Source organism: Miscanthus floridulus, chromosome 4 (genome assembly GCF_019320115.1).
Source record: "Miscanthus floridulus cultivar M001 chromosome 4, ASM1932011v1, whole genome shotgun sequence".
In the NCBI taxonomy this organism is placed as follows: Eukaryota; Viridiplantae; Streptophyta; class Magnoliopsida; order Poales; family Poaceae; genus Miscanthus; species Miscanthus floridulus.
In genome coordinates this window covers 82,296,130-82,310,511 of record NC_089583.1, presented here as the reverse complement: position 1 = coordinate 82,310,511, position 14,382 = coordinate 82,296,130, and the positions used below count along the sequence as shown (strand labels likewise).

The 14,382-nt window shown below is 50.0% G+C and overlaps 1 pseudogene; it reads left to right on the top strand.

Moving 5' to 3' along the window:
• Window positions 1–14,382, top strand: part of LOC136548709 (heat shock 70 kDa protein, mitochondrial-like) — a 37,653-nt pseudogene that overhangs the window by 9,297 nt on the left and 13,974 nt on the right.

Here is a 14,382-nt window from a genome sequence, read left to right as displayed (position 1 = left end):
GGGCTACGGCAGGCCTCACGACCGTAGAACACCAAGCTTGATGCCACGCTGGGCGAGCTTGGATTCACATGGTGTGCAACTGAGCATGTGCTCTACACGCAGTGACGGAGGAAGGAGGAGCTCGTTGGCGGCGTGTATGTGGATGACTTGATCATCATAGGCCCCTATGCGGAGGACATCGACAGCTTCAAGCGTGAGATGGTGGCTCATTTTTTAATGACCGATCTCGACGCGCTCTCCTACTACCTCGGCATCGAGGTGAGACAGGGGAAGGAGGCACTCACACTCGATCAGAGCATGTACGCCTCGAAGCTATTGAAGTGGAGCGGCATGGCTGAGTGCAAGCCATGCGTGACTCTGATGGAGGAGCGGCTGAAACTGACAAAGGCCAGTACCGCGGCGAAGGTAGATGCAACACTCTACCAAAGCATCATCGGCGGTCTGCGCTACCTAGTCCACACAAGGCTAGACATTGCGTTCGCCATGGGCTATGTCAGTCGCTTCTTGGAGGATCCTAGAGAGGATCACTGGGCTGCAGTGAAGCGACTACTATGCTAGATCAAGGGGACGGTGTGTGGTAGAACCGCCTAAAATAACATACTCACGGAGGTGCTTGTCTTCCACTGACACTAAGCACTCCGAGAGTGAGCCACATCAGGCGGGTTTCGTCAAGCACACCCTAAGGGAGAGCCCGAATAATCCACATTTTTTCCAAAGGGTCCAATAATGAGAACGAGTTACAATACTTAGTTTATTTCATACATCTAGAGTTCTTAGAAATGTATTATTACATTACCAAATTTAGAGTGTGGAATATTAAACAGCGGAATGAAAATAAACATCTAACGATAATTAACAAGAATCCATCTATGCCCACTAGAAAAATCCTTCACACAACGGCTACTCCTCAAGCTGCACCTACAATAGGGGTAAATAAACCCTGAGTACACAATGTACTCACAAGACTTATCCGACTAGTGGGAATAATTTCCTGACTTCAAGGGATATGATAAGCTTTATGGTTTGCTAGTTTTCTTTTAGCAGAAAGCAATACTAATAGTGAATCATTATTTATGTTATTGTTAGCAGTCATAATTATTTCATTATCTAGCCATTATATGTAAGCACATGTTCTACTTTCAAGCAAGAGTTGAACAAATAGTTCTATTTCATCACCTTTCATCTTTTAGTTCTTACTATGGTGCTAGACTGTAGACAAGCTGTACCAGAACGCTAGTAATTCATGAATCAATATGCCCAGCTGGGTACCCCGAAACACATGCCCTACTTGTACCCTAGGCACAAGCAGGACCAAGCCATCACTCTCCTATCACGAGGTCTAGGTCCCCGTCCAAACTTGGACTTTAAGCCTCCGCTCCTAAGTCCCAAACTCAGTGCGGTGCTTAGACCTCCATCATCCCCGCCTCCAATCAGTCGGTCCAGAAAGAGCCGGAACCCACGACAAGAGAGCAACAAGCCTTTCCTGCGCCCATACCTAAGTATGTGCTCAAGATAATAAGTCTGTGACTTACCTAGAACCCAATGCAACGACCGGTTCTTAACCAACACAGACAGGGAAAAGTGTAACCAAGCTATGCCCTATTGGCCGCAAGACACAACCTCTTGCACCCACCAATACCCAAACCATATCTCTATCCGGTCTCTATTTTCCATTCCACCATTTTATCATGAGTGATCTTAATAATCACCTATTGTGAGTAACGACATGTTACCCATGCTACCGAAATCCTGAGTATAGCAACTACTCGACCTATACTAGTAGGACTCATAGGTAGGTATATCTATGCATGTGGTTTCCATAAAATGCCTGTAATGTAAATGCATATCATATACATATTCAGTGATCATTCAAAATAAGGGTTATGCACCGGGGCTTGCCTTGGGCAGGCGGTGTGTCAACAAAGTCAGCAACTGATGGCTCTGAAGCTCCCTCCTATAGGAGAATCTCCTCCTCGTACTCTTTAATGATGTCCTCGTACTCCTGTGCACCCGTAGGCACGAACTCTACCAACTCGTTATCTACATGCATGAAATAATGATGCAACACTTAGTAATACGACAACAACAACTCTTAAAATAAGAATACATCTATCAAGCTACTAAGCTAGCTTTACCGACCGAGATGCTAAGTTACCTATTATTACCACTAAACAGGTATGAGACATAGCATGTATTACCTTATCAACTAAAGGCATTCCTATTCTTAATATCGATTTACGTCATATATCATAAAACAAGGAGTACTCGCTACTCTATTTATCAACCTACTCTAGGGCTACAAAAATTATAGTGAGCACATAATCATTTAATGAACCTACTGTAAAATTTTCATGGCTAAATCTGTCACTAATTTGCCACAAAAATTTCTACAAATATTAAGCTAAATAATTCTAAGCTTTCCTAATTTAATTAATGAATCAATCACTATCACATATAACTATAAACTAACTACACCAACCGATAGATAATATTTTGTGAACCAAACAAATTTTGTTTCATTAATTTTGGACTTTTACAAGATTTTATATTAAATACCAAAGATCAGCTTAGAAAATAAAATAACAAACATTTCTAATTTTCTGGAAAAAGAAAAAGGCCAACGGCCCCAAGTGGCCCAGCCAGAGCGTGGCCCACGCTACGCGGCCCACGGCGGAGCCCGCGCGTGGGCTGGCTCTTATGCTAAAGAGCCTCGTTCTCTTTCCTATTTGCAAAACTAACTCAAACACTATTTAACTAAGTCGTGGATTTGCATCTAGCACCCTACCCTTAATCGAATTCCCATTTTTTAGGTCCCTAGCTAGAACTAATAGAGGCCGCGACATCTTCGGCCAAACAACGACGAGCACAGACCTCCCCAGCATCGACCATCACCACCATAACACTCTACATGCAAAGCGCAACCGATCGAGGTATCAAACACCAAAAATGGTGTAGTACATAGACGTGGCCATGCATCGTGGCGGGGTCTGGCCGCGGCAACACCAGCGCCCGCGAAAGCACCTAGCCCGATGCCTCTACAGATACCCTTTTATCCATCCACAGGCTACAGGCAACAAGACAGAAACCCTATTTGAATCGCTATTACACCCAAACGCGCTGCCCATAGGAACGACATCTAAACCCAATTCGCCGACGGCGGCGAATGCGTACCGGCGATCCTAGACCTTAACCGGTTCAACCGTCTACCCTAGGAGCAGTGGTGCCTCACCAAAGATGTGTAGGACGATCTGGACGCGGTCGTGGGGCTCAGCAAGGTGGTTGACCACATGCGCAGGAGTGCTCCGGTTCATGATGACTGCGGCGAAGGTGTCCTCGGCGATCTGCTGCTCCGTCAGTGAAACTGCTACACAGGCAAGGCAACCAAGTCAAAGCGACACTAAAGCACCGATTGTTAGAAGCAAAGGAGCAAAGAAACGACGCCATGGCAGAGTACCGCCTTCCGACGGCCATGGCAGACCGCCGTGAGGGAAATGCCTCGCATTACCTCACTGGTGGATGATAGCTCAGCGGTTCAATCCTAACCACGAGCTAACCTCTCAGGCTAGGCACGATTGCATGGAATTGGACGGAGGTGGATGGTGTGAGGCGAATTGCGAGGGCGCCGCCATTCGGTCATAAGGATGACCGACGACGGGGAATCTTCAAATTGGGGCTTGAGATGGTACGACAACAGCCGTGGGCGGTCTTGGAGGGTAGCTAGGTTCTCACTCGAGTCACAGGTGAGCGCAATTACTCAAGAAGTGACTCGATGCTGTGAGCTGGCTCAGGCGCGGCTCGGTGACACCGGCGCGAAGCCATTTAAGGCGGAGGTGACTAGGGGCGCAGCGTGGTGCTTGCTACTAAATGGAAGAGGACAAAGACGCCACGGGGAATGGTTGCACGCATGGGCAGATCAAGGATGACAGAGGCAGTGGCACGACGCGCAGCTGGCGCTATGTCGCCTCGGCGGGACATGGACGCTAGGTAGAGCAGCGGCACGTGGGGGTGCCGCGCGCCTGCGCGCGTAGTGCGCCCAACGTGATGACGCAGCGCAGAGAAACGTGCGCGTGCTATGGCGCGACGATGACAGCACGAGGCAGCATGGTGATGAGTCGGCGGCGGCTGTGGCGTGACGGTGCGGGCAGAGGCCATGTGCCGCCCGTAGCAGGCCAAGTGTGGCCACACGCGCAATAGCCCCGCGTAGGCGAACATGAGGTGGTAGAGCCACACAGCGCGACGGCTGAAACGGGCAGTAGCAGCGCAGCAGCGGGTGGCAGTGGCCAGCAGTGCAGCTGGCTCACGGCGGCCCGAGGCAAGCCTGGCCGGCCAGACGAGATAGGTGAAAGGTCCTTGTTGGTTTTGGTAATTGAGTGACAACCTAGGTGGACTAATTGTGTTTATGTGAGATACACAGGTGATTAGTCCACAGGTACATGTGTGTGAGCAACATATGCCATGAAGGTGAAAATGGCTTGGAGATGTTGCAAAGCTCACACATGTGATGATAAAGGAGCTTATTGCACATGAGACATGACATTGAGTCATGTGATCAAGGTGGAGAAGATCAAGACAAGACTTGGCTTGATGGACCGGTTGCAAGCGTGAAGGGCAAGTCGAAGGCTTTGGAGTGATGGACCATGTGGCGGTGAAGCTTGAGCAAGACTTGGCGCCGATGGACGATGGCAACGGCGAAGAGCAAGTAGAGTCAAGATCGATGAACCAATATGATCATATGATGATATGAAGTGGATCATATCATTGTTGATCATGTTGGTGCATGTGTTGCATCAACATTGGAGGAGATGGAATGGAATGCGCAAGGCAAAGGTATAACCTAGGGCATTTCATTTCACCGGTCATAGGTGTGTAGAGAAGTTTATGACCGGGTTTAGGATAGATGGCCGTACTATCAAGAGGGGCAAACTTGTTTGCATATCGGTCATCTAGTGCCACTTGAGTGATCTAACTTTGCATTGTCGCTAGGATCGAGTGGCGTGGCAAGTTGAGTGGCTAACATCCTTTGGGAAATGATTGTGAAAATGCTAACACACATACACATGGTGGTGTACACTTGGTGGTGTTGGCACATTTACAAAGGAGGTGGTGTTTGTAGGGGTGAGATGGGTTTCGGGAAAATGGAATGCCTATTTGCTATTGCACCGGATGCAAATTCTTATGGTTAGCACATTGGAGCAAGGGTGAAGAAGTTAGAAGTGAAAACGACTTGGTCGCAAAGATGCTGGCGTCGGTCAACTGACCGGACGCTGGATCTGCATGCACCGGACGCTGGCTGGCTGCGTCCGGTCAGGCTGACGTACGATGACGCAGAAGCTGGAGTGTGACCGGACGCTGGCTGCGTCCGATCACGTTCGACCGGACGCGTCTGGTCATGCTCGGGAGCTTACTGGAAACGACCGGACGCTGGGGGTTCAGCGTCCGGTCAGTTGAACCTGCTACGTCCGGTCAAGTCAGTGACCATTGGAACCGGGACACGTGGCTGTCTGTGGGCGACCGGACGCTGAGGTCCAGCGTCCAGTCAACACGACCGGAGCGTCTGGTCGGCCCGACCGTTGCCCAGTGAAGGGGTAACGGCTAGTTTAGCCCTTGGAGCTATAAATAGTAATGGCCTTCGGCCATGGCTGGTGTAGAGCACCTTGGGGACTTAGTGTCCATGCTTGTGAGTGCTTGGGAGCCCTCCATCACACATATACTTGATAGTGATCATTCGATTGTGTGAGTGAGCGATTCTAGTGCGATTGCATCATGAGGTTGCATCGAGTGGCACTAGGTGATCGAGTTGCAAGCCGGTGGTGCTTGTTACTCTTGGAGGTTGCCACCTCCTAGACGGCTTGGTGGTGGTCTCTGTCGAAGCGCGCAAGAAGCTTGTGCGGCGCTCCGGAGAAGTGCTTGTGAGGGGCATTGTGCTCGCCCCGCGGGAGCCGCGAAGAGCAACTCTAGTAAAGCGTGTCATTGAGCTACCCTCACTCTAGGGGTAGGTTCTTGTGGCGCCCGACGTGCGGGCTTGGCGGGTGATGCCAATTAGCCACCGAACCACCAAGTGAGCGGTCGACACAACGGGGACTAGCGTGTTGGCAAACACGTGAACCTCGGGAGAAAAATCATCGTGTCAACCTTGTTCTTCCCGTTGGTTTGCATTCCCGTTACACAAGCTTGCAATTACTTTCATATACATTGAGCTTGTGTTGTTGCTTTAATAATTAGTTAGCTTGTGTAGCTTGCTAATTATCTTCTTGCTTGTGTAGCATAGAAGTAGCTCCCTTGCGTGGCTAATTTGGTTTGTGTAACCTTGTTAGTCACTTTGCTTAGTTTGTGTAGCTAAGTATTTGCGCTCTCTAATTAGGCATTGGTTGCCTTGTTATTGAGCATTGCTAGTAAGCTTAGTTAGCTTTGTGCTTTTGCTTACTAGTATGTATAGGAGCTCCCTTATTGCTTAAAGTACTAGTGGCATAGGTTTGTGTGACCTTGCTCCTAGAATTGTTTAGGAGAGCTCTAGCTAGCCCGGCACCTTTGTTGCATAATTATTATCTTTGCAAGGTGCTAGTGAACATATATAGTGGGGTATAGTCTTGGCTAGACCGATAGTTTTAATTCCGCATTTGTATCGGTTAGCCGACGCGATTAAGTTTTAGAAAAGACTATTCATCCCCCCTCTAGTCGCCATCTCGACCCTTCAATAGGGCAGCGGCGGTCAGGGCCTACGCGGCAGTGTGCGCACGCATCGGGCAAACCAGCGCTGTGGCGCCGAGCCGAGGCATGGTGACCGCGCACAGTCGCTGACACCGGCCGGAAACGTGCCATGCATGATTTTTAAAGCACCTCAAAAATCAAATTCGTTACTTCAAACACCGAACCACCTATTCTATACTCAGGAGGGCATGTTAGGCTACTAAAACAAACCCTAATACCCCATCACTCCTTAACCCGATTCTTCTACAAAAATTGCCAAACTTGGCCTTGACAAACCATTTTCTGACTTAAGAGATTTGGTTAAGTCTTGATCGGATTCGCGTCAAATTCGCTTTCCAAGCTATTAGGTATGATAGCTAGTGAATTCCTTTCACGACCGCAAGTATTTCATTGTCATCTACAAGCTTTGTACTATAAACTTTATTAAAGTTTCGTATACACGTTCTATAGTGTTTTTGCTTAACAAAAATTGATTTAAAACCCTAGGTGATAGAACTTGACTATGAAATGTAACTTTCGTTTCGTGTTTCTGTTGATCGTTTCGAGTTACGAAAATCGATCTACACACTATATCACATGCATTAACACGTAACCATAATGCTCATGACATGTTTTAGCAAAAGATTTACAGCGTAACACCGAGGGTGTTACACAGTCTTCCCCAAGACTGGCGGAAGTAGGCTGAAGTTCACTGTGTTCAGCAACGCAGACATGGCGGGGGATATCGACGGACGGCAGAGCACCTCTAGCGTGCTCGTCTTCCTCGGGTCAGCTCCAATTTCATAGTTATCGCTGAAACAGAAGGTGGTGACGCTATCTACGTGTGAGGCAGAGTACGTAGTGGTGGCCACAGCGGCATGCCAAGTTGTGTGGCTACGCCGGCTGCTGGGCGAGCTGGCCAGTGTGGAAGCTCACCCACCAGCACTAATGGTGGACAACCAGCCCGCCATCGCCCTCGCAAAGAATCTGGTTCTCCACGACCGGAGCAAGCACATCGATGTGAAGTTCCACTTCTTCATACACTGTGTCGATAGAGGGCAGATCGTCATCGAGTTCGTCGAAACTGATCAGCAACTCGCGGACGTCCTCACCAAGCCGCTCGGCCATCTTCGACTCACGGAGCTGAAGGAGATGATCGACATGGAGGGGGTTCAAGGGTTAGCAGTAGGATTAGGAGAAGAATTGTTAGATAATCTATTGCTCCCTTGTGTGAACACACGGCAGGGGAAGACGACGCCGAAAAGGTACCCTGTTGTGGTACTGTAGCCGCTGCAGGGGCAGGCGCCGAACGGCTCACCTGCCGCACTGTAGCCACAGCAAGAGCAGGCGCCAGAGTCAGCCCTGCTATTACATCTAGTCACTATAGCAGCATGCCAGTTGTACTAGAACTAGATGGATATAGTTGTATATATAGTTTGCCACTGCAACTCAGTAAAGAGAGAGTTCAGACTTACCATCTCCTATATAGAGCTCCGACCAACGCTGGTGTCTCTGCTGTGTGTGTATGCTCTGTTCTCCCTCACTTCTTCTACCTCTAGCCATAGTGTGTAGTCGGACAACGTTTATCGTGGTCGGCAAGACTGGTTAGCGGTCGACTCACCTGAGCCGGTGATCCTGTGGGCTAACATCATCAACCACTCAGACCGAAACCAATCTACCATTCATAACAGCTGATGCCTCAGGAGCAAAGCATTTGAATATCACACTTACAAGGTCAAAGTTTGAGGCTCTTGTGCACCAGCTGATTGAGAGGACCAGAGATCCATGCAAGAACTGCTTGAAGGATGCAGGAATATCTACTAAAGATGTGGATGAGGTACTTCTTGTTGGTGGGATGACCAGGGTTCCAAAAGTACAGGAGGTGGTCGCTGAAATTTTTGGAAAGAGCCCAAGCAAAGGAGTCAACCCTGATGAAGCTGTGGCCATGGGTGCTGCCATTCAAGGTGGAATTCTCCGTGGAGATGTTAAGGAGCTTCTTCTCCTTGATGTTACTTCCCTATCACTTGGTCTTGAGACGCTTGGTGGCACCTTCACCAGGTTGATCAACAGGAACACTACAATTCCTACAAAGAAAAGCCAGGTGAGTTGTTATTTCTCTGTTCTTTCGGACCATTCAACTTTTTGGGTATACCTGTTATCTGGATGATTTTTTTTATCAACTTATCAACATAATATTGAGCGTCCAGATATGATTACCATCCTATGATCCATGCTGCACTAGTACAACTTTGATCTGATCTTTGGTTTTGATTTTGCAGGTGTTTTCAAATGCTGCTGACAATCAAACCCAAGTAGGTATCCGTGTGCTGCAAGGTGAGCGTGAGATGGCTGCAGACAACAAGCTCCTGGGTGAATTTGATCTCGTTGGCATTCCACCTGCTCCAAGAGGCATGCCTCAGATCGAGGTCACATTTGATATCGACGCCAATGGAATCGTGACATTCTCTGCAAAAGATAAGGCCACAGGAAAGGAGACGAACATCACCATCCGATCCTCCGGTGGGCTGTCTGAGGCCGACATCTAGAAGATGGTTCAGGAGGCCGAGCTGCATGCCTAGAAGGATCAGGAACGAAAAGCACTCATCGACATCAGAAACAATGCGGACACAACTATCTACAGCATCGAGAAGAGCTTGGGAGAGTACAGGGACAAGATTTCGGCTGAGGTTGTGTCCGAGATTGAGGCAGCCGTCGCTGATCTCCACAAGCAGATGACCTCGGACGACATTGAGCAGATAAAGGCCAAGCTCGACGCTGCAAATAAGGCCGTCTCAAAGATCGGAGAGCACATGTCTGGTGGTGGTGCAGTGTCAGCACCCCACTCCCTGGGCCTGGTACCACGACGACTCCTTCAGACCCACCTCATGGCTCGCCAAGCTCTAGTCGGCCCAAGCGGATCCGGCGGCCCAACTAGAAGTATGCAGATTCTCTGTGAGCGGCGTAGGCACTAGTATATGTATCCAAGGCAAGAGAGAGAAGGGCGAACAAAAATTGTATCAAACATTCTGTTAATTTCAATCCTATCCTCCGAATTGCTTGCTGTTCTTCCTCTGCTCCTCCTTTCCCATCCTCCAAGTTGCTGATCCTCACATCTGGTATCAGAGACTCGTCGATTCTGGCCTCCCCATCCCTTCCCCACGATCACTACACTCGATTCCAAAAATCCCACGGTGCTATGGAACCTAACATGAAGATGGTTCTGGAGGAGATCCAGAAATCTAGGGAGGAGTCGGCTCGCCGATTCGACAAGCACGATGCCAAATGGGAGCGTCGATTTGCCGATCTGGAGTCGGCTCGCGCCGCCACCAACCAGCGCCTCGCCTTCCTCGAGTCCACCGGCGGCGCCGTCCTTAACCCGGAGTACGAGCGTCGCATCACCGAGCTGGAGGGCTTCTGCCTCGACTCTGCCAACGTGGGCACCGTGCTGGATCCCACCCTGGAGTGCCCCCTCCAGGAGCTCGAGTCCCTCCGCGTGGAGCGCGTCCGCGATGAGGAGGACGACCGGATGGACAAGCTCGAGCGAGCCGTGGCCGAGCTGGGCCGCTGGCGTACGGAGTCCGAAGGGATCCTTGACGCCCTGTTGCTCAAGGTCTCCAAGCTCACCAACCACTGGGACCGTGCGGTGTTCGAGACAACGGCGCGTGAACCAGGCATCCTCTCTTCCCCAGGTCCGGCGTCCGCGCAAGCTACTGCGGGCTCCATCGTGGAATCACCCATTGGGCCCTGCGTCGCTCCGACTACATGGGATATTGGGCCAGGTGTCGTCACGACGTGGACCCATATCCCGGCATCTGGTATGTCGCCGGCTCCGTCTCATGTTCCATTGCCGTCTGCGCTGGGTTCGAGTCTTCTTAGTCCTCCGTGTGTTTTTCCCCCTGTCCACTCACTGTCGATTCATACACAACCAGCAGCAGCAATGTCGACCTCCCAGTCCCACCCAACAGTACTTCCCCCACCAATATCCACCCCAATTTCCCAACCCCTGCCTACGCATCATCCTCCCCCAATTTCAAATCCAATGTCCCAATCGATGCCTAACCATTATCCACCTCCACTATCCAATTCGTTTCCCCACCAATTTTCGGCCCCTTACCAACCACCGATTTCCCAACATGTCCCCAATTTCAGCATCACACCGCCAACTACACAATTCCCCAATCCAGGCCTTCCACACCTTCCACGCCCTGCTGATCAGGCGCAAATCACAGCTAATCTGGGCCGCCTTCCCAAACTTCCGTTTCCCAAATTCAATGGCGAAAATCCTCGCCGCTAGCGGCGCCGCTGTGAAAAATACTTTCACATGTACTTGGTGGATGAACCTCTTTGGCTCAGTGTCGCCGAGATGTATCTCGAAGGCCCAGCTGGTCGCTGGTACCAATCTGTTCAGTCTCAGCTTGAAAATGCCTCTTGGGATACGTTCTGCTGCCTTATCCACGATCGATTCGATCGCAACCAGCATGAAATCCTGCTACGCAGGCTCTTTAACATCCGCCAGCATTCCTCTGTCCAAACCTATGTGAACGAATTCTACGAGCTCAAAGATCACCTCAACTCCTACTCCCAAATCAGTGATCCCCTCTATTTTACCCAGCGCTTCATTGACGGGCTTAAGCCTAAAATTCGAGCAATCGTCATTATGCAATCTCCGAAAGACCTAGATATTGCTTGCTCGTTGGCATTATTGCAGGAAGAAATGGCGGTTCTCATTGCCCCGAAGCACGCATGAGGTGGTGATTGGTCTTCTTCCTACAAGCCGGTGGCAGCGGCGCGGATGCCCCTGCCACTACCACCACCGCCACCATGCTCCGAACGGCCGGCAGCGACCGCTACTACCTCGGCCACTGTGGTGGCTGGTGCTATACCAACGGCTGGCGATGCCAAGCTCGCCGCCCTCAAGACCTACGGACGTGCTCTGGGGCTCTGCTTCAAGTGCGGTACCAAGTGGATCCGTGATCATCGCTGCCCGCTCGAAGTGTTGCACGCGGTCGATCCACTTTGGGAGTCATTTTCGTCCGATGATTCCTTAGCTGATACACCTCCAACCTCGTCACAAGCTGAGCACATTATGCTGGCCCTCTCCAAGTCTGCACTGTCAGGTGTTCCAGCCGCTCGGACAGTTCGTCTGGTGGGCTTCTTACAGCAGATACCGGTCCAAATTTTGGTTGACTCGGGCAGCTCATCCTCATTTGTTAATGAGAATCTGGCACCACAACTCAGTGGCATTGCCTCAGATCCGCTCGCCAGTTCAGTGGAAGTTGCCGGTGGTGGACGGCTCGTGAACACATCTCTGCTACATCAGGTACCATGGACGGTTGATGGCTGTACATTTTACTCCGAATTTAGAACATTACCGTTGGCAAACTTTGATGTGGTGATTGGTATGGATTGGCTTGAAGATCATAGTCCTATGCTTATTGATTGGCGCCTCAAACAACTTCTGGTTCCCTATGGTGGTCAGTTCAAGCTGTTGTAGGGCTCTCGCCCAGATGGGCCTCTTCAGCTCTTACAGCACATTGATCCAGTCCCAGAGGAAAACAGTCCAGCCCCTCTTCAGTCCATGCCGGTTCCCATCCAGGCAGTACTAGATCAATTTCAGGATCTGTTCCAGGCTCCTACATCTCTTCCTCCATCAAGGGCCTGTGATCACGAGATTCCATTGATTGATGGGGCACAGCTAGTGTCGACGAAATATGGTCGGCAGTCTACCTAGGGGTATGCCCAAGGTAGTAGATTGTCGGCAGACAGATGCGCAAGCCACAAACAAGACGGTGACGCAAGATAGACACGAGGTTTTATCCAGGTCTAGTCGCCAAGAAGGCGTAATACCTATGTCCTGCGTCTGATTTGTATTGCTGTATGTCAATGAGAGATGTTTTTTAGAGGGGTTCCCTGCCCGCCTGATATAGTCCGGGGGGCAAGGTTATAGATTTGGAAACTAATCCTAGCCAGTTACAATTGCCATACGTGGCCGGATAAGGATTCCTATTCTAACCGACCAGGATCTTGCCTGATCGCCAAATCGGCCTTGACTCCTTGCACGGGACTTCGAACAGGTTGGCCGAGCCACGCGTCGTCTTTTGGTGGACCGGACCCACCGATCCGGGCCGACCCAAGCTTAGCTATAGGGGTATAGGGGTTAATACCCCCACAGCTAGTCCCCGAGCACCATGTATTATGCTGCAAAACGTCATTTTAACCTTCTCCGACAAGTAAGGCTTGAGTCCTTGACATCTCTGACCACCGTTGTCATCGGAGAAGTAGGTTGTCCGAAGAATGTATGGTGCTCTTAAGAAAAAAGAAAAAGATTTCCGTCCTAGGAAGTGTGCCCACTTGTATTTCTGAAAAGAAATGTAAGTGCGTCTTGAAGCGTAGCGTCCTTGATCATCAGAGGCGTAGGGGTCGAAAAACAAACACATTCACCGCAAGGTGAAGTGTGCCCACTTAGTCCCCGAGCCTGGTAGTAGGTGACATAGGCACGTGGTGCCAGGGTCTAAAAAAATTCCCAGTTAAGTTGAGAACCCAATTGTCGTATAAGCAATACGAGATGCACCGGCAGGTGCATCGTACCGATATAGTCCCCGAGCTTGCTGGAAGGCGAAGTATGAGCCTTGTAGCAAGGTCTAAATAAATGTCTCTGAACTAGATGTGAGTACAAATCATATGTAGCCGAGGAGAACGATCTCCGAGCAGTGGTCGGGACAGTCCCCGAGCACGATAGTAATCCTTACAATTAGTCAAAGCGTAGGGGTCGATTAAATAAACACATTCACCGCAAGGTGAAGTGTGCCCACTTAGTCCCCGAGCTTGCTGGAAGGCGAAATATGAGCCTTGTAGCAAGGTCTAAATAAATGTCGCTCAACTGTATATGAGTACAAATCACATGTATCCGAGAAGAACGATATTCGAGCAGTGATTGGGACAGTCCCCGAGCACATTAGTAGTCGTATCAGTCCCTGAGCACGGCAGTGGTCGGAGCAGTCCCTGAGCACGGCAGTGGTCTGGGCAGTCCTCGATCATGGCAGTGGTCTGGTCCTTCCTTGAGCACAAAACATGCAGCGAAAAAATAAACGCCGCTTGTATTATTATTTGGTGTATTTATTTATCTCTTTACTCTGTCAAGTCCAATCTGACACGTCTGGTCAAAAAAGCAGACGGGTATAGCATGTCACTCTGTCTTCTTGCTCTTTCTGGCAAATAGTCGCTTGGCACCTGTATGGAGGTGCGTTAGTGTGGGCCCTCTCACACTATCAACGAAGAGGCGCGTACACTGGTAACGAAGGGGCGCGTTTATTGGCGTAGATCTCGAGGTTGTGAAAACAACCGTCTGTGGCACGTGCGCATGTCTCCCAAGAATCTTGGGTGGATGAAATGATGGGGCTCTTGGTTATTTATAATATAGAACTGGTAAGTAACTTTTTACCGATCCCCATTGTCATTCGCTGCCACAACCTTCTTCTTCCTCTTGCCAAACCCTATTCCTCCGAAAATCATCACCAATCCCCCCGCCACCGCATCCACCCCTTTAGCAAGGTCAGATTAATGGCGAAGAGAGACGCCTAGAAGAAAGGCAGAGTCATGGCGAAGGAGTGGTGGAAGTCAAGGAGCAATGAGCAGACCATCGAAGACCTCGTCACCATGGGAGTGCTCCACAACAAGGCCCTCGTAGGATGGCCT